At 37.6% G+C, this 20,954-nt stretch overlaps 1 protein-coding gene and 1 pseudogene across 5 annotated transcripts in view; one reads left to right on the forward strand and one right to left on the reverse strand.

Annotated features, from left to right (window-relative positions):
• KLHL13 (kelch like family member 13) overlaps positions 1–20,954 on the forward strand; it is a 196,546-nt gene that overhangs the window by 48,280 nt on the left and 127,312 nt on the right. The window lies entirely within an intron of this gene.
• On the reverse strand, positions 12,819–13,685 carry LOC147341585 (uncharacterized protein NKAPD1 pseudogene; annotated as a pseudogene).

Here is a 20,954-nt window from a genome sequence, read left to right on the forward strand (position 1 = left end):
TGAGAAGAAAGATAATTCTAAGAAGTTTGGGAAAGTAGAAAATCAGTGATGCACGTGGACCGTAAAAATGTTAGAATAAGTGATAACCAACCAGACTTGTTTGTTGTGTATGATAAGAGAAAGAATAAAACACTTGAAGTAGAGAAAACATGTCAGGACAAATTACAGACTGTCAGCATGGAGAAAATGAGGAAGTATGGTATTCTCATAAATGACCTGGGCCATATTTATGAGTTTAGTGATGAAACAATTTCTTATGTTGTGATATGGGACAGGATACTGTTGAGCTATCACAGAAAGCATATCCTGCATTTTGAAATATATTATCACCTGTTGAGGCGTATTTTAGGTTCCTAGTACTTCAGAAGTCCTCCAAGACCATATCCTTCTCTAGGTTATGAGAAATAGAGGATGGTTTAAAAAGAGAAACAGTAAAACAAGAAGCTATGCAGAAGTTGTGCAGTAGATATCTCTAACTCAGAGAAGATTGAAAAAAACAGGCAGCCCCCAAGCAACTTTCAAATATCATCTTTCACAGCAGAGCTCTTTTAGAGTTATTAAAAAAATCTCAAAAATACATAGTTTGACAGTCATCTGAAATATTAAAAGTAGCTTTTATCGAGATCGACATGGTTTATGTGGCTACTAATTTAATGACATTTTGCTCGAAATTTACTAAAAGGATTCTCATATCCTCCATGACATTTTTTGCAGAGGTTTCATTGCTTTTCGGAGAAGGTAATGGCACCCCACTCCAGTACTCTTGCCTGGAAAATCCCATGGATGGAGGAGCCTGGTAGGCTACAGTCCATGGGGTTGCTAAGAGTCGGACACGACTGAGCGACTTCACTTTCACTTTTCACTTTCATGCATTGGAGAAGGAAATGGCAACCCACTCCAGTGTTCTTGCCTGGAGAATCCCAGGGATGGGGGAGCCTGGTAGGCTACCGTCTATGGGGTCACACAGAGTCAAACACGACTGAAGTGACTTAGCGTAGCGTAGTGTCATTGCTTTTGCTGTAATGCCATTATTGCATTGAAATCCTTTTCAAGAAGTGGAAGGTTGAAAATGCTCTAATATATAGAGCATGGAGTGAGTACATCATTTAATTTTGAGATAATGTCTTTATTTGATTCAAACTTCTAGCTCCATAAAGTCTTTGTCCTAAATTTTTGGCATTCTCTCTTAACTTTTAATAAGCTCTACTTCATATTAGTATATGCACAAGTGCTCTTGATACCTGTGTTGGGTTTAGTCTGACAGAGCATTTTTCTCCTCTGGGATATGGGATGATTCTTTGTTATGTGGAACTGCTCCACATTCCATGCCTCTGGCCTCTGCCAGAGTGGTTCCCCTCAGTAATTAAGGGTTGTAAAAGCACCCCAACACATTTGCAAACTACTCCCTAGGGAGCGGTAATCACTGACCATTTGGCTCTTTCTTGCTGTAAGTACATACCTGCATTTCTCAAAAAAACCTTCACAGATTTCATTTGTGATTTAAGAACATTTAAGGTCCTTCCCCATGTACTTTTCAAAGAAGGATCTTTTTCACTGTGTGACTGCCAGGAGATGAATTGTTTGTGATTCCTGCTAAATCCAGACGTGGAAGTCCTAATTCTCCTAGGATTTCAGAATTTGCCTACAGTTGGAGATAGGAGATTTTAGGGTGGGCCCTAATCCAGCATGACTGATGTCCTCATAAGAAGAGGAGACTAAGACACAGAGAGAGGGCTGTATGAAGACACAGGTCATCTGCAGTCTCTCTCAAGGAGAGAGGCCTCAGAAGAAATCAACCTTGACAACACGTTGATGTCAGACTTCTAGCCTCCAGAATTGTGAGACGCACATTTCCGTTATTGGAGCCACCCTGTCTATGGTACTTCGTTACGGCAGCTCCAGCAAACTAACACCGTGACCCCTTAATGTGTGTTAACCTCCAGGTCGGTATACTAGAAGAGCAGTGTAATTTAGTGATTGCAGTTCAAGTTTTCAGTATTACAGTCCCAGCTCATCCACTTAGTTGTGTGACCTTGGGCACATTAATTAACCATGTTTTTTTTTTTTTTTTTAATCTAAAATGAGGATCAGGATACCTTCCTCACCAGGTTGTTGTGAGGATTAGGTGAAATAAATAATGTAAAGTACATGATACCTAGAGGACTTCCTAACGATTAGTTCTCTTTTCATCTGCCTCCACTTTTAGGTGTGTTTTGCATTTTCTAAAAGAATGTAAGGCATGCTTGGCAGATGAGCCTCTATTGTGAAATTTCAGGCTGTCTGATTGGTGGATGGCAGAGAGGTTTGGGGGCAGTTAGGTATTGTCAGTAGCTTTAGTCAAGAACGTGCATATAATATTTTGCAGTTTACAAACAGAAAGTACCTCACATTCATTTATACATGATGTGCAGTTATTAAACCTGACTGTGCCTCAGGAGACATTGTGGTAGCCTTTGTTTTGCTTGTCTAACTTCCTTTAAGACACAGGAGACCTGTCCTCTGGGAATCTGTTGGGTTGTCTTCCTTTTTGATGTTCCATAGCCCCATAGCCCACATACCTTTATTCACAGCACATATATGCTCTATTTTAATGGTCTGTTTTCCCCAAGAGATTGAGTTCTTTGAAGGTGTTGACTGTTCCTTTTTCATCTCAGTATCCCTAATGCCCTGTGCAGTGCCTGGTTCTTTGTAGGTATATTCTAAATTACATATCACTAACCTTTTTTCAGGGATGTTAAGTGCCAAGTACTTTTTTTGTCCACTTTTTATAAGTTATGATCATTCCTTTTTTAAAATATTTATTTTTGGCTGCATCAGATCTTAGTTGTGGCACATGGGACCTTTGCTGTGGCATGTGGGATCTTACTGTGCACAGACTTCTCTCTGGTTGCAGTGCTTAGTTGTCCCAGGGCAGGTGGCAATCTTAGTTCCCTGATCAGGGATCCAACACACATCCCCTGCATTGGAAGGCAGGTTCTTAATCACTGGGCCACCAGGGAAGTCACTGTCCATGTGACAGATGAGAATGAAGTTCCCAGATCACACAATTCAGTGGGCAGAGCTAGAATTTGAACCCAGAGTTCATATTCTTAACCAAAAGGATGGAAGGGCTATTGTATTTGGAATATTGATGCTTTTAAACTGTGGTGCTGGAGAAGACTCTTGAGAGTCCCCCTGGACTGCAAGGAGATCAAACCAGTCAACCCTCCCAAACATTCATTGGAAGGACTGATGGTACAGCTGAAGCTCCAGTACGTTGGCTACCTGATGCGAGGAGCTGACTCATTGGAAAAGACCCTGATGCTGGGAAAGATTGAAGGCAGGAGGAGAAGGGGATGACAGAGGAAGAGATGGTTGGATGGCATCACTGACTTGATGGACGTGAGTTTCAGAAAACTCTGGGAGTTGGTGATGGACAGGGAAGCCGGGCATGCTGCAGTCCATGGGGTCGCAAAGAGTGGGACACGACTGAGCAACTGAACTGATAGTATGGTAGTGTTGCTCAGATACTGTAGAGCATTGCATTGTGAGGGTCAAGAGCCTGAAGAACACCTAATACGGAGGCAAACTGGGGTGTGTATGTGTCCTGAGGCTTGGAAATGAATTTATATCCTAATGGACACTTTTCTGTATTGTTTCTACTAGTAATGAAGGTACAGATAGTAAACTACATCTCTCATATGCATTTTCTTCATTAATAAATGTATAGTGATGAGGAGTGAATTTTTCTTGCTATAATCTCCCAAGTCTCTTAATATGCATGTTATCATTACCCACTACTTCATTATACATTCTAAGATTTATTTTAATAGCAGGGTTAAAATGGTTGATGCAACTTTAGGGAAATTTGCTATATGTTTATTAAAAATAAGGTGATAAAAAGTGATACTGCTCATGACAGTTAAAACCGCAGATTTCTTGATTCCTTGGCAAATGAAACATTCTAGAATTTTTTCTTTTTAAATAACCCCTTGAACACCAATATATTTTTCATTTTAAGTACTTCATTTGAATATTGTTCTTGCTGACTTGCGGCCATCTTTACACCTATTACTAACAGTCTCTTAGACACACCCTTAGGATCTGTTGAGACTTGTAGCACTGTTTGTTTCTATAATATATGGTTCTCAAGTGTTGTGCTCTCCTTACCCTCCTTGAGCTGGTTTCTATGATTTTCCCCTTTCTGTTGCTGTCAAATATACATTGCAGTTGTCAGTGTGCCTTCATGTGGCTCCCTTCTTGCCCCCTAATGATTTGTTGCAGGCTTAAAACCAGTCTGCCAAGCTTCTTAGGAATTGTACTAGAAGGACTAAGGGGCATGTTAGTTACTAATATAAATGTGTGTTTGTTCTTGAACTTCGTGACATGTGTTTTGTCTCTGAGACCTCTTATTTACTGATTTCTTTGCTGCACTTTGAACAGATGAAGTTCCTTCCAAACTGGTTCATTCTAGGCATTATATTGTAAGATACTGTAATTTTCATTTTATGTGTTAAAAAGGATTGTTTGGCTTTATATTCAGGTAATTTTGCTATAGATTGTGACATTTGCTATAGAAACATGACATTTTATGATCAGATATTATTGGAAAATAAGATTCTTTCTGCTTTACTGAAAGAAATGGTGCTATAATTTATCCTGTGAAAAAGTGGGAGAAGTCCCCAAATATTTTCAGTGGTTGTTCTGTGACCAGCATTCATTTAGGCACCTTGTAGTTCTTGATCCAGAAGAGATTCCTGGGTTTTAAATTCCAGTTTTGACATTGGACAAGTTATTTAAGATCTCTGGGTCTCAGGGTCCTCATTGATGAATTTCAGATAATTATGTCTGCCTTCCCAGGTATTGAGAATTGCTGGAAATGTACGTACTAGAGGAGAATACTTGACAATTACTTGGTTTTTATCTAGTCACAGAGCTAGAAATTGGTTGAGTGAGGACTTTGGACTTGTCCTGGAAGCAATGAGTATAGATCACTTATTGGAAGTGTCTTCTGATAAACAAATGCCAAAAATGAACATAGTCAGCATTCAAAAATGTATATGTATATATTGGGAGTAAAAATGGATCTTATGGGAAAAGTAAAGATTATAGGAAGAAGGGGAATACCAGAACTTACTTCTTTTCCTCTTTTTCCTTATTCCCTAATTGGCCAGTGTGCATTTTCTTCTAAGGATAATTTTGAATTTTGTTGGAATTTGATAAGAGTGTTGCTTTTCCTTAGAATTGTCAATTGTATTTTTGCACTGCCTTTTAGAGTCATCAATTTGGTTAATGGCACTACCATCCATCAATCACCCAAGATATAAAAACTTTACTGATAATTTGCACTCCTCTCATTCATCCAATTAGTTGATTAGATCTGTCCAGTCTTCTTCCTTATTACCACTATTTCGTTTCCAGACCTCCTTGTCATTCTCTTTACACCGTCATGACAGTCTGCAAGCTGGTCTTGCTGTTACTCTCTCCACTTCCCCACTGGTTTTCCACATTGTGGTTGGTGCTCCACAATTCATCTCGCCTGATGCTGACACCATCCTCACTATTTCCCAAGTGTTTGCACTTACCTCTTTTATGGTACACTTACCCTGATGTAGAAGGCACATGGAAAAGACAAGATGAGTGATTGATACTTCCCCGTTGTTTTCCAGCTTCCAAAATAATTTGCTGGTTCTTTACCACCTTCCAGAAATGCTCAGTGATCATTTTTAGCATGACTATGAACTGTTGCATTTAGACATATACGATGTGCTTCAGTCCTCATTATTACCCTTATTGATCCTCAAATGATCCCATATTTGGGCAATGGAGGCTTATTTATATTGGCTTCGAAGTCCTTTTGACATGGCCCTAGGAGTCTTTGATGGCTTCCTTACTTTTCAGTGTAAGATGCTCCAGGGTCCTCTTGTACATTTCTGCTCTAGACCCCATTATCAGCCATTTAGAAAATGGAGCCCTTGTTTCTTTCTTTGGAGGGGAATGTTATTTAGATATCACAATATAATTATTAGGAGTATTATTGCTACTAGATGGATCATTGTTTTAAAGCCTTTCTTGAATATATTAATACAATTATAATTTTTCTTTAGGATAAACTATATCATGAGTTCTTATTGATAATGACCATTCAAATTTAATTAACCTCAATGATAACTACATATGTATCCCCTTTTGACAAATACAGAGGTTCAGTGATATCTACATAATTATCATTTTGTTTATCCTACCATATATACGCAATAGCCTCAGAATAACAATACCAACACGCCCATCAACAATGTGATTATTGGAAGCCATTTACAATATGTGTGTGTGTGTGTGTGTGTGTGTGTGCACGCATGTCTGCACAGTTGTGCTTTGGAGCAGGGTTTTTTTTTTTTTTTTTTTTTTTTTGTCTTTAAAGTATATCCCACTAGAAATCTACATTTAAGTTGTGTTTTAAAGTCACTTGAATTATAATTGCTGTTTATACAATTATACAACCAACAAGGATACACAGTTTGGGCCATTTATTTAATTTTACTTGTGATTTTAATACTGGTTTTTAAATGCAATTTTGAATTAGGTATATGATATTTACACAGTTCAAAATCTAGCCTACAAAAGAAGACATATTCAAAGAAGTCCAACTATTACCTTTCTCTCCTCATATACGTAGCCATCCCAATTCCTTTCTTAGGTAAACAATAGCATACTGTATACACTTATGATTTTTTGTTTTTGTTTTGCTTTGCTTAGAAATGTATTCTGAAGATAACTTTGCAGTAGTATATGGAGATATTCCTCATTCTGTTTTATAGCTACTTAGTACTCTATTATGTATACCTATAGTATTTTGGGCTTCCCACGTGGCTCAGTAGTAAAGAATCCACCTGCCAGTGCAGGAGACTAAGGAGACACAGGTTGGATCCTTGGGTCAGGAAGATCCCCCGGAAGAGGGCATGGCAACCCACTTCAGTACTCTTGCCTGGAGAATCCCGTGGACAGAGGAGCCTGGCAGGCTACAGTCCATGGGGTAACAGAGTCAGATACAACTTAGTGACTGAACAATGACATATATATATATATATGTGTGTATATATATATGTGTGTGTGTGTATATATATATATATATATATATATATAAATGACATACGGAGAAGGCAATGGCACCCCACTCCTGTACTCTTGCCTGGAAAATCCCATGGACGGAGGAGCCTGGTAGGCTGCAGTCCATGGGGTTTCTAAAAGTCGGACACGACTGAGTGACTTCACTTTCACTTTTCACTTTCCTGCATTGGAGAAGGAAATGGCAACCCACTCCAGTGTTCTTGCCTGGAGAATCCCAGGGACGGGGAGCCTGGTGGGCTGCCGTCTTTGGGGTCACACAGAGTCGGACACGACTGAAGTGACTTAGCATAGCATAGCATAGCATAGCATAATGACATATATATATATATATATATGCATGTATATAATAATAAGATATTAAGTTGGATCTCTAAGACAGTGTCTACCTTAATGAAACTTAAAGACAACCAGCACAGTAATGAAAATGTGAAATACCTGGTAGTTAGTTAATGTCTATATGATTGGCCTTTTCGTGATGATATAGGTTATTGTAATAGCAGATGATTTGCTCAAGGTTTTATTCAATCCCCTCACTTGTAATTGGCTATAACTTACACCTCTGTGCTTCAGTGAGATGTTGTAAATATGACACAGGCTTAACAGAGTGAGCAGCAGTCTGAGATGGACATGAACTTACTAAAAACAACATACTTATATCGTCCCTTGCTGTATTTCCTCCTTAGAAGAAACATTTTTTAAAATACATTTTTCCCCTTTTTCTTTGTCCCATTTTTTTCCCCTCTCATAATTTCTAAGCACTTTGGTTAAAGCTCTTTTAAGTGAACTGTTTTATGTCCTTGAGAAAGCAAATAAAGGTTGAAATACAAGTGCCTCTGAGCTCTTGCCCAGGTGAGGGAGGGGAGGTTGGGCCTCTGTGCTGGGGGTGCCTGTGGTCTCTCAGCTGGACTGCTGGCCATCTTTCTGTATGAAGTCCAGAGGAAAGGAGGCTTTCATGCCTGGGTCCTGAACTTTGAAGGGAGATGGAAGGTCTAAATATAAGCCTTGGCATCCTGGATACTCGCAATTGAACTTTATTCTTTTCTCTTTTTAATACTAACCCAAACCAAAAGCTTACACCTGTCTTTTATCATTAGTAATACGAAATTCAGGAAAGAAGGGAGAAATATTTTAGTTGAAAATATTAGAAAGCATTGTGGGTTTCTGTAAGCAAATATGTAAACAATTGTAAAAGTTTTGTTTTCTAGTCTATTGGGGTAGATGGAGTAGTAGATGGAAATATTAAGTAATCAAAATATTTCACAGAGTGAATTCTTGTTGTTTCCAGTGATTTTTATTCACTCTTATTAAGAAATTCACAAAACTGTAGTTCATAGGTCAGATTCAAAATCCACAGCCACCCTCACTGGCTATTTTCAGTTTCATGGTTTCCTCTACTAGCAATTATTTCCTCAAATTAGGGCTGCCAAATTTAGCAAATAAAAGTACAGGATGCTCAGATAATTTGAATTTCAGTTAAACAACAACTTTTTTTTTTGGTATAAAAGGAAGTTCCATGCAGTATTGTTGACGTTCATATACTAAAAATGTATCCACTGTTTGTCTAAAATTTGAGCTCAACTGGATGGTCCTATATTTTACCCAGCAACCCTCTACCAAATCAAGTATATTAGGAACCTGATTGAACAAGTCAGAAGCCTTTCAGTGATATTAATTGATGCCACTGTGCATTGACTTCTCTTGACTAGGGCTCTCTTCACTAATTGTCCTTTCAATTTTGCTTGCACTGCCCATGTCGTCACGAGTCAGTGGCTTGATATGAAACAAACCTCTATGCCATTTGTGCTAATTACTATGGTTACGTTTTTTAAATATCACAATTACTATTCAAATGTAACTATGAAAAGGAAGCTATTTCTAAGAAAAGAGAGTTGCATGTATTGGGTGATTCCTGAAATTTCAGGGGTCCGTTGAAATGCTTAAGATTTAAAAAGCTGTCAACCCTGTGTATGAGATAGCAAAAGAGACACCAATGTACAGAACAGTCTTATGGACTCTGTTGGAGAGGGAGAGGGTGGGAAGATTTGGGAGAATGGCATTGAAACATGTATAATATCATGTATGAAACGAGTTGCCAGTCCAGGTTCGATGCACGATACTGGATGCTTGGGGCTGGTGCACTGGGACGACCCAGAGGGATGGTATGGGGAGGGAGGTGGGAGGGGTGTTCAGGATTGGGAACACGTGTACACCTGTGGCAGATTCATTTTGATATTTGGCAAAACTAATACAATATTGTAAAGTTTAAAAATAAAATAAAAAACAAACAAACAAAAAAAGATTTAAAAAGCTGTCATTGGGTATGCAGTGCCTTGCTGAGCCATACTGGAGCTTGAGGAAATTAAAAAAATCAGTAATACTATCAGTAATACCGAGGCTGTCTTTATTTAAAGTACTTGTGTAATGTTCATCATGGGTTTTCTGTATTAATTTAGATTTTTTTAAAAGCAGATTTATTTAGCTTTAATTCACATACCATAGAATCCATTCACTTAAAATGTACAGTTCCAATTTATAATAGCCAAAGCATGGAGACAATGTAATTTTCCATTGATAGATGAATGGATAAAGAAGATGTGGTACATTTATACAGTGGGATATTACTCAGCCATGAAGAAGAAGAAAATAATGCCATTTACATTCCAGTGGTCATATATGGATGTGAGAGTTGGACTGTGAAGAAAGCTGAGCACTGAGGAATTGATGCTTTTGAACTGTGGTGTTGGAGAAGACTCTTGAGAGTCCCTTGGACTGTGAGGAGATCCAACCAGTCCATTCTGAAGATCAGTCCTGGGTGTTCTTTGGAAAGAATGATGCTAAAGCTGAAACTCCAGTACTTTGGCTACCTCATGCGAAGAGTTGACTCATTGGAAAAGACTCTGATGCTGGGAGGGATTGGGGGCAGGAGGAAAAGGGGACGACAGAGGATGAGATGGCTGGATGGCATCACCGACTCGATGGACATGAGTTTGAGTGAACTCTGGGAGTTGGTGATGGACAGGGAGGCCTGGTGTGCTGCAGTCCATGGGGTCTCAAAGAGGCAGTCATGACTGAGCAACTGAACTGAACTGAATGGACCTAGAGCTTATCATAGTAAGTGAAGTAAGGCAGATAAAGACAAATATTATACGTGGAACCTGAAAAAATGATACAAATGAGCTTATTTATGAAACAGGCTCACAAATGTATAAAACAAACTTATGGCTACCAAAAGGGAAAGGTGGGAGAGGTATGAATTAGTAGTTTTGGATTAGCAGATACAAACTATTATATAGGAAATAGATAACCAATGAGGTCCTACTGTTTAACACAGGGAACTATATTCAATACCTCATAATAAACTATAATGGAAAATAATCTGAAAAGGAATATATATATATGTATAATTGAATCACTTTGCTTTATACCTGAAACTAGCACATTGGGGATTTTTCTTTTTTCCAGAGTTTTCAAGCTTTTTACTCAGTGCATGAAGTGACAGCCAGGAAAAAACAAAGTCACTTGATCTGCCATAATGAAAAAAATTCATTTGTGTTCTGTCAGCCTTCCAGTGATATTTTGGTTTCTTAAGAATTAACATAGTAGGATCACAGTAGATAGTTAAAGGAAATAACAAGATCTCTGCTTGGTCCTTTAATCCAAAGGCAGACTAGGAAGAATTGGATATGTCCCTGAAAAACCCATTTCATTTTCAAACTGATTCAACCTAGTTTCAGGGAAATGAGCAAGTTTCAGATTAAGAAATGAGCAAGGAAGACAACATTTAAATGATTGTTGCTTGCTCTGAATCCTATTCAGCACACCACTAGACAACATGACTAGACAGCATGCTGCTGCTGCTGCTAAGTCGCTTCAGTCGTGTCCAACTCTGTGCGACCCCATAGACGGCAGCCCGCCAGGGTCCCCCGTTCCTGGGATTCTCCAGGCAAGAACACTGGAGTGGGCTGCCATTTCCTTCTCCAATGCATGAAAGTGAAAGTGAAGTCGCTCAGTCCTGTCCGACTCTTAGCGACCCCATGGACTGCAGCCTACCAGGCTCCTCCGTCCATGGGATTTTCCAGGCAAGAGTACTGGAGTGGGGTGCCATTGCCTTCTCCACTAGACAGCATGACTGTCTTAATTCTTCCTCATCTGGTTTAGGACTTAACCTATGACAACTAAATGAATAATTTTGAATACAAGTACATTTAGGCAGTAAGCAATGGAACTAGAAAACCTTTTGCTATCCAATGACCATGTTTAGGTATATACAGAGTGTAACCACAGACCCCGTCCAGCAGGGAAATTTGACAAAAAACCCTGTTTCTACCTGTAACAGCTGTCTGTGGATGTATCCTGAGTGGAAGGTGTTTGTTCTTATGTTCAATTCCTCGTTAAGTAAACTGGACGACGCGTGTGGGGCCCATATCCAGAAAGATCAAAGCACCAAGGCTAAAGACAAAAAAAGTCAAGTTGTGGCACCTACTGTATAAACAGAGCAACACAGTATTCCTTTATCATACCATTCTATATAGCACGAACACCAGTCTATCTCTTGACACCAGCCCTTGCCTTCCCCACATTTGACATTGCAGTTGGTATACCCAGGTCATTACTGGATTCAGCTTTCTGGGTCCTTTGTTGTTGTTCAGTTGCTAAATTGTGTCCAATTCTTTGTTACCCCATGGACTGTGGCATGCCAGGCTCCCTTTCCCTCCACTATCTTCCTGAGTTTGTTCAAATTCCTATCCATTGAATTGGTGATGCTGTCAAACCATCTCATCCTCTGCTGCCTGCCCTTCTTTTGCCTTCAATCTTCTCCAGCATCAGGATATTTTCTAATGAATTGGCTCTTCACATCAGGTGGCCAAAGTATTGGAGCTTCAACTTCTGTATCAGTCCTTCCAGTAAATATTTAAGGTTGATTTCCTTTAGGATTGACTAATTTGATTTCCTTGCAGTCCAAGGGACTCTCGAGAGTCTTCTCCAGCATCACAATTTGAAAGCATCAATTCTTTGGCACTCAGCCTTCTTTATGGTCCAACTCTCACATCCATACATGACTACTGGAAAAACCATAGCTTTGAAAACCATTCAGACCTTTGTCAGCAAATTGGTGTCTCTGCTTTTTAATACACTGTCTAGGTTTGTCATAGCTTTACTTCTAAGGAACAAGCATCTTTTAATTTCATGGCTGCAGTCACCATCTGCAGTGATTTTGGAGCCCAAGAAAATAAAATCTGTCACTATTTCCATTGTTTCCCCATTTGTTTGCCATGAAGTGATGGGACTGGATGCCATGATCTTCATTTTTTGAATGTTGAGTTTTAAGCCAACTTTTTCACTCTCCTCTTTCACCCTCATCAAGAGGCTTTTTAGTTCCTCTTCACTTTCTGACATGAGAGTGCTATCATCTGCATATCTGGGTCCTTTAACTTGCTGCATATGCACTGTATTCTAAATGTGATTAATCACAAAAATAATCTCTTCAAGAAACCTTCATAGCAAAATAACAGATTTCCTATTACCAGTAAGAGGATCAAGTTTAATAGGCCAAAATAGAAGATGGGAAGTCCGACAGAACTCATGTAGATGGCACAGGAGGTCTCTGACCTCAGGCCCCCTGTGCTGAGCAATAACATCACTGGCAAACTCCAAGATGTAAGAACTATAAATATCCAGTCATGCAGGAAACAAGAATGTTTGTTTCTCATTTAGTCATCCTCTGAACCCTCAGCAGACCTTTCGTTTGTAGCCACTTTCCAATTTGTGCCTTTGTCCTCTCTTGTATTTCATTGTACAATGAATAGTGTGAATTGTAGGGATGTGGGCTTTTTTCTCTTTTTTCCTTTTGGTTTTCTTAGTGTCTCTTTCCTCACTTGCCACTGAACTGCTGGATGCAGAATCATCTGACTGGGATGTGTCACTTTCTGCCTCTAGGAATAAAGCAGATTTCTTGAGAGACTTTTCCTGGATTTTTTCTTCAGCTTCTGTGGTTGTCTCCTTTTCCTAGCACTAGAAGCCCCAGTTTCTTCTGAGATCTCACTTGAGGAATCAGCTGTTCTATCTGTGGTTTCCTTTTTGCTTTTCTTCTGGTTTTTGTGTGATTTTTTTTTTCTTATTTCTTTGTGGGATTTCTTTGACTTTTTATGTTTGTGGGTAGATGATTTTACCTGGGGAGATGTTTTTTCCCCATTAGATAGCATGTACTATCTTGTTGATCACTGTCTGTTTCAGATTCCTGAGGGTGTAACTCTTTATAGCCACTGTGACCCCATCTGTCTGGTGTGTTAGCTTCATGATCATATAACTACTTGTTCCAGGATTTAGCCTTAACAAAATCATCACCCACTGCTCCATAAATTCCATTCTTTGACTTCCAATAGTCTCTTGACTTTCTCCATCCAAACCATCGTTAGGGGTCTGGCTTGAACTACGGGGCCGTGTTTTCCTTTTGGTCCCCCAGTAAGCATCTTCCATCTGCTTCTCCACTTCTCTAATTCCTCCTGTAACTTACTGTGAGCATCTGTGTGCCAGATAACGTTCCTTAAGAGAACTTGCCCCATGGAAACTTGGGACATTTTTCAATCCCTTGATCCTGAGGCAATCAGGCACTTGTTAGTGTGAGATAAGGAACCATTCCAGTACAAGATTTCCTCCCACTTGGGAAGCAGAGAGTCGGAGCTCAAAGGCAGCTCTACACCATGTGCCACAGCCTCATGTGGCAGGGATGGAGGGAGGAAGTGGTCTCTAACACGACATTTTGATTCAGCTGTACTTCAGTTAAAAAAAAAAACATGTACGATTCCAGAATTTTTAGTAAATTCACAGATATGTGCAAATATTACCAATTTGGATATATTTTTATCACCAGAAAAATGAACACCTGCTCTTTAGATAACAGTCCTACCACCCACTATCTCCTTCAGCCCTAAGCAGTGACAAATCTACTTCCTATCTCTATGGTTAGCCTTATTCTGGACATTTTATATGAGTGGAGTCATACAATGTGTTACCTTATTTGACTGGCTTCTTTAAGTTAGTGTAATATATTCAGTGGTCATCCATGTTGTAGCATGAATCAGAGCTTCCTTCCTTTTTATGGCTAAATGATATTCCATTATATAAATATAACACATTTTGTTTATTCATTCACAAATTGATAGCCATGGGCGTTGTTTCCTACTTTCAGCTATTTTGAATAATGCTGCTATGAACATATATGTAAATGTTTTTGTTTGATAAGCTGTTTTCAAATCTTTTGGGTGGATTCCTAGGAGTGGATGTGCGAGTCATATGGTAATTCTATGTTCAACTTATTTTGGAACTACAAAACTATTCCACAGAAATTGCACCATTTTGCAAAAATTACCACTAATACTATACAAGGGTTCTAATTTCTCCATCCCCTAGTCAACATTCATTATTATCTGGTTTTGTTTTGTTTTCCATAATAGCCATCCTAATGGGTGGGAAGTAGTATCTCAATATGAATTTGATTTGCATTTTGCCTGTGATTAGTGATGTTGAGCATCTTTTCATGTACTTGTTGGTCATTTGTATATCTTCTCTGCAGAAATCTATTCATGATCTTTGTTCAATTCCTGATTGAATTTTTTATTGTTTATGAGTTGGAATTCTGTGTATTACTCCCTTGTCAGACATATATTTGCAAGTATTCCCCCCATCCTATAGGTTGTCTTTTCACTTTTCTTGACAATGTACTTTGGTACATAAAAGTTTTTAATTTTGATGAAGTTCAAATTATATTTTGTTTTGTTGTTTATGGTTTTGGTGTCGTAGTTAGGAATTGTTTGCCAAAACTGAGGACATAGGGAGTTACCTCTATGTTTTCTTCTATTTCATCATTCAGCCCTAACATTTAGCTTTTTGATCCATTTTAGTTATATTTGTATATGGTATGAAGTAAGGATCCAATTTCATTCTTTTGCATGTGACTATCCAATTGTGCATAGTACCATTTGTTAAAGAGACTGTCCTCTCCCTGTTGAATGATCTTAGCACTCTAATTGAAAAGCAGTTGACCAAAGATACATGGCTTTATTTCTGGACTATCAGTTCTGTTCTATTGATCCCTATGTCAGTTCTTATGCCACTACCAAACTGTGTTGATTACCATTGCTTGTTAGAAAGTTTTGAAATTAGGAAATTTGAGTCTTTCCACTTTGTTCTTGTTTTTCAATATTGTTTTGACTATGCTAAGTCCCTTGTAATTATATATGACTTTTAGAATCAGCTAGACAGTTTCTACAAGGAAGTCAGTTGAGATTCTGATAGGCTCTATGTTAAATCTTCAGATCAGTTTGGGGAGCATTGCCATCTTAACATTATTAATTGAATCCATGAACATAGGATATTTACCCATTTATTTAGATCTTATTTTTCAGCAATGTTTTGTATTTTTCACAGTACAACTTTTGTGCTGCTTTTGTTAAATTTATTCCAAAGTGTTCTTTCCTTTTGTGTGCTATTATTAATGAATTTTTAAAATTCCATTTTATATTTTTTATTGCAACTATAGAAGTAGAACTGATCTCTACATATTGAAATTGTATCCTGTAACCTTAGTGAACTCATTTATTAATTCTAACAGTCTTTTTACCCAGTTCCTTAGGATTTCCTATGTGTAAGTTCATGTCATCTGCTAATAGAGAAAGTTTCATTGCCTCCTTTCCAATCTGATGCCTTTTATTATTTTTTTCTTGACTGTTTGCCCTGGCTACTATTTTGAGCACATTATTGAATAAAGATATTGAGAGCAGTTACCCTTGTTTTGTTCTTGATTGTGCAGGACAGGCATCCAATCTTTCATCTTTAAGTATTGTATTAAATTAGCATTTATCTTGATTACTGAGTTTTGGGGAACCCCTAAAAAATTTCAGCCTGAGATGTCACTCAATTCACTTCAGTCCTGGACCTGCACTTTAAAAAGATTTGAAGAAAATTATAAAAACTCCTAAGGATTCTACTGTACAAGTGGCTTTTTCTTCTCTTCCTGTTTTGAAGAAGACATCTATAAATCACAGTTCATGCATTCATTGTTTTGAGTGAGGTTAACTTGTGGAAAAAGATCCAGTTAACAGGCTTATATACAAAGAAAAAGCCTAGTCTCTAGATCAAATGATAAGGGAAGTCACAAATTATTCCTATTTTAACTTTTTTGATTACTCAACAAACCTCAGGCCTGTATATATCCCATAATATGACTTATACTATCTATATGAAAGATTGTGTAAAGTATAGAGTTACCTACACTTCCCTTACTGTCTTCTTTAATTCTGTTAAGTTTGCTAAACTCGTTAGGGTCTCAGGAAAACTTATTATCTTTATCCAGACCTGCATGTTCTGTGTACTCCATTGAATCCCTTGCACAGTGTAAGTTGAATGACCTAATTAATAAAGTGGAGATTTATTTTGGAAAGGTTTTTGTCTGGAATGTTGGCTTTCTATGGAGCTCTGATTAGTGAATTGTCATTTAAAGGTTTTTAACATATTTGAAAGTCACTCACTAAAAAAAGATAAAACTCTAGTAAATGGACTGTACTAATTGTGATCAGGCCAGATGTTTGTTGTTTTCATTGAATTGACTCATGCTGATTATGACTGAATGGTGTGTTAACAGTATTCTATCTTTTTAAAAGGAAATTCTTTGTATTTTTAATTTAATGTTGAAGAATATAATAAACTTTTAGAAGACAGATTACAATTAAATGTATTTTTTGCTAAGATTGATTAGATTATGGTTATTAGATTATTAGATTATAACTTACAGTGGATTTTAGTTAAAGAGTTCTTAATATAATTAATTAGCTGATCATGTGGGTAGAATTCAATACATTCTTCTTGGTCAGAATAACAAATATTATACAACATAAATATTATGTAATATATGAGTGGGCTTTTAAAAATCTGTTTACATTTTTCAAAATTTTCATGTAAATATTTTGTCCAAAATATAGTCAAAGGATAAGCATCTTCTATTCATATTGACCTAAATCATTGGGGGAATAATTGACACTTTTTAAAGAAATCAGTGGTAAAATGCTGATTTTACCACTAGGAAAGAAATACTTTAATTTCTTTTGCTATTGTTTAGGTTTTGCTTAGTATTTACAGCATGGACTTCAGATTTCAGCTATAAATTGATTTGAAAACTAGTATCTTTAAGCTTAAAGGCCTCCAGTGCAAAGACAATAAAATGATTTATTCTTTATTTTTATAATACTAGAAAAATGTAATAAAAACACTGCATTGCATCTGGATTTTTCAAGTCACTTGGAGCTTGATTATTCCATTATATTGGAGACAAAAGCATTTTTGTTTTAAGATAGCTTATGAATCTCATTTTGCTTGGATAAACAGCTTTCTGGTAAGGTAATTACTGTAATATAAAAGCACTTAAGAATTTTACCCTTTGGAACATGAAAGACAAATTCAATTTTGGCCAGTTAGCATGGGGATGGGAAAAAACAACCTTCACCTCCTTTCTTAAACTAACCCTAAACTGGAAGCTTTAATAATGAACCCACTTAATTGCCTTCTCCAGTAAAATGTATAATAAATTTTTGTTTATCTTTGATTTTTTTCTGTAAAGATTTCATTTAAAATGTTTTTGTAAGTTTTTTTCTTCTTCATTGTCTTGCTCCCTCTCTTTTCTTTAAAATTGAGTTATAATTGACATATAACATCATTAATTTCAGTTACACAGCATAATGAATCGATATTTATGTATAGTTTGAAATGATCACTTGAGGAAGTCTAGTTAGCATCTCGGAGAAGGCAATGGCACCCCACTCCAGTACTCTTGCCTGGAAAATCCCATGGACGGAGGAGCCTGGTAGGCTGCAGTCCATGGGGTCGCTAGGAGTCGGACACGACTGAGTGACTTCACTTTCACTTTTCACTTTCATGCATTGGAGAAGGAAATGGCAACCCACTCCAGTGTTCTTGCCTGGAGAATCCCAGGGACGGGGGAGCCTGCCATCTATGGGGTCGCACAGAGTCGGACACGACTGAAGCGACTTAGCAGCAGCAGTTAGCATCTATCACTGTACATCATTACAGCTCTTTATTCTTGTGATGGGAACTTTTAAGATTTACTCTTAACAAATTTAAAATGCAGTACAGTATCATTAAGTATAGTTACCATGTTGTACATTACTTTGTCACTTTCTTTAAATTAAAAATATGTCTCTTGGAAACCAAAAAATATATTTTTATTGTACCAAGGATTTTTATAAATTTTATTGAAATATAGTTGATTTATAATGTGTTAGTTTCAGATGTACAGCAAAGTGATTCACATATAACATATATTCTTTTGAAAATTCTTTTTGTTATACATTACTACAAGATACTGAGTAGAATTCCCTATGCTATACAGTAGATCCTTGTTGATTATCTATTTTATATATAGTAATATGTATATTTTAATCCCAAACTCCTAAATTATCCCTCTCCCAACTTTTCCCCTTTGATAGCCATGTTTGTTTTCTGTGTCTGTGAGTCTCTTTCTGTTTTGTATATAAGTTCATTAGTACCATTTTTTAAGATGTATAAGCAATATCATAATTCTGCTTGGCTTTCTCTGTCATACTTAATATGATAATCTCTAAGTCCATCCATGTTGCTGCATTATTTCATTCTTTTTAATGACTAAGTGATGTTCCATTGTATATATGTACCACATCTTCTTTATCCATTCCTCTGTTGATGGACATTTTAGCTGCTTCTGTGTCTTGGCTGTTGTAAGTAGTGCTGCAGTGAACATTGGGGTGTATGTACCTTTTCAAATTATAGTTTTGTCTGGATATATGCCCATGAGTAGGGTAGCTGGGTCCTATGGTAATTCTATTTTTAGATTCTTAAGAAACTTCCATACTGTTCTCCATGGTGGTTGTACCAGTTTACATTCTCACCAACAGTATATGAGGGTCCCCTTTTTGCCACACCCTCTCCAGCATTTGTTATTTGTAGACTTTTTGATGATGGCCATTCTGACTGGTGTGTGGTGATACCTCATTATAGTTTTGACTTGCATTTCTCTAGTAAATAGCAATGTTGAACATTTTTTCATGTACCCTTTGGCCATCTGTATGTCTTCTTTAGAGAAATATCTATTTAGATCTTCCCATTTTTTGATTGGGTTGTTTGGTTTTTTATATTGAGCTATAAATGAGCTGTTTATGTATTTTGGAAATTAATCTCTTGTCAGTCACATCATTTGCAAGTACTTTCTCCCATTCTGTATGTTGTCTTTTCATTTTGTTTATGGTTTCTGTTACTTTGTAATTTTCTTGTTTGTATAAGTGAAGATACAGGATTCTTCATGGTTTTAGTAGGATCTGAACACTGTCTTACTATCTTTTGAATGTAAAAATGTGGAAAAATATTATGGAGATTTCTCAAAAAATAAAAATAGAGCTGCCATATGATCCAGCAGTTCCACTCCTAGGTATATATCTGAAGAAAAAAAGAAAACATTAAGTTGAAAAGATACATGCACCCCAGTGTTCATAACAGCATTATTTATAACAGCCAAGATATGGAAACAACCTAAGTGTCCATCAACAGATGAACTGATAAAAAGATGTGACACACTGGAATACTACTTAGGCATTAAAAATGAAAGTTTTGCCATTTGCAGCAGCATGAATGGACTTGGAGTATATTATGCTTAGTGAAATAAGTCAGACAGAAAGACAATTACTGTATGTTATCACTTATATGTAGAATCTAAAAAATAAAACAAGCTAGTGAATATAACAAAAATGAGACATACTTGTAGATATAAAGAGCAAAATAGTGGTTATCAGTGAGGAGAGGGAACTAAGTAGGGGAACTGCTAAGTCGCTTCAGTCGTGTCCAACTCTGTGTGACCCCATAGACGGCAGCCCACCAGGCTCCCCCATCCCTGGGATTCTCCAGGCAAGAACACTGGAGTGGGTTGCCATTTCCTTCTCCAATGCGTGAAAGTGAAAAGTGAAAGTGAAGTCTCTCAGTTGTGTCCGACTCTTAGCGACCCCATGGACTGCAGCCCACCAGGCTCCTCCATCCATGGGGTTTTCCAGGCAAAGTACTGGAGTGGGTGCCATTGCCTTCTCCGAAGTAGGGGAAAGATACGAGTAAAAGATTGAGAGATACAAACTACTATGTATAAAATAAAATACAAGGCTATATTATACAGTACAAGGAATATAACCAATATTTTATAATAACTGTAGATGAAGTATAACCTTTAAAAATTGTGAATCACTTTTTTTGTATACCTGAAACTTATCTAATATTGACTATAACTCAGTAAAATTTTTTTAAATGTGGTGAAGGATAATAATGTGTCTTTAACATGCTGTGAGTTTCTCTTGGTTTCTGACACACGCACACACACAAATTGAGGTTGAACCTCTCTTCTTCTGCTTCTTTGTTGTTGTTCTTCTAGGAAAGGCCTGTTCAAATACTTGCCCGTTGGGTTCCTCATCTTTATAAATGATTTTGGGGGGACTACTTTATGTATGATGAGCATTAAACTGAAACTTCCTTGGTGACTCAGTGGTGAAGAATCTGCCTGCCAATGCAGGAGACACAGGTTTGATCCCTGTTCCGGGAAGATCCCACATGCTGTGGAGCAACTAAGCCCGTGTGCCACAACTTCTGAGCCTGTGCTCTAGAGTCCTGAAGCCACAACCACTGAGCCTGCACGCTCTAGAGCCTGAGCTCCACAACAAGAGAGGCCACTGCAATGAGAAGCCTGCACACAGCAACTAGAGAGTAGCCCCCACTCTCTGCAGCTAGAGAAAAGCCCTAGCAGCAATGAAGACCCAGCACAGCCA

The sequence above is a fragment of the Bos grunniens genome, chromosome X (genome assembly GCF_055505025.1).
Source record: "Bos grunniens cultivar Pamir isolate PY7600 chromosome X, Bosgru_T2T1.0, whole genome shotgun sequence".
Taxonomy (NCBI): domain Eukaryota; kingdom Metazoa; phylum Chordata; class Mammalia; order Artiodactyla; family Bovidae; genus Bos; species Bos grunniens.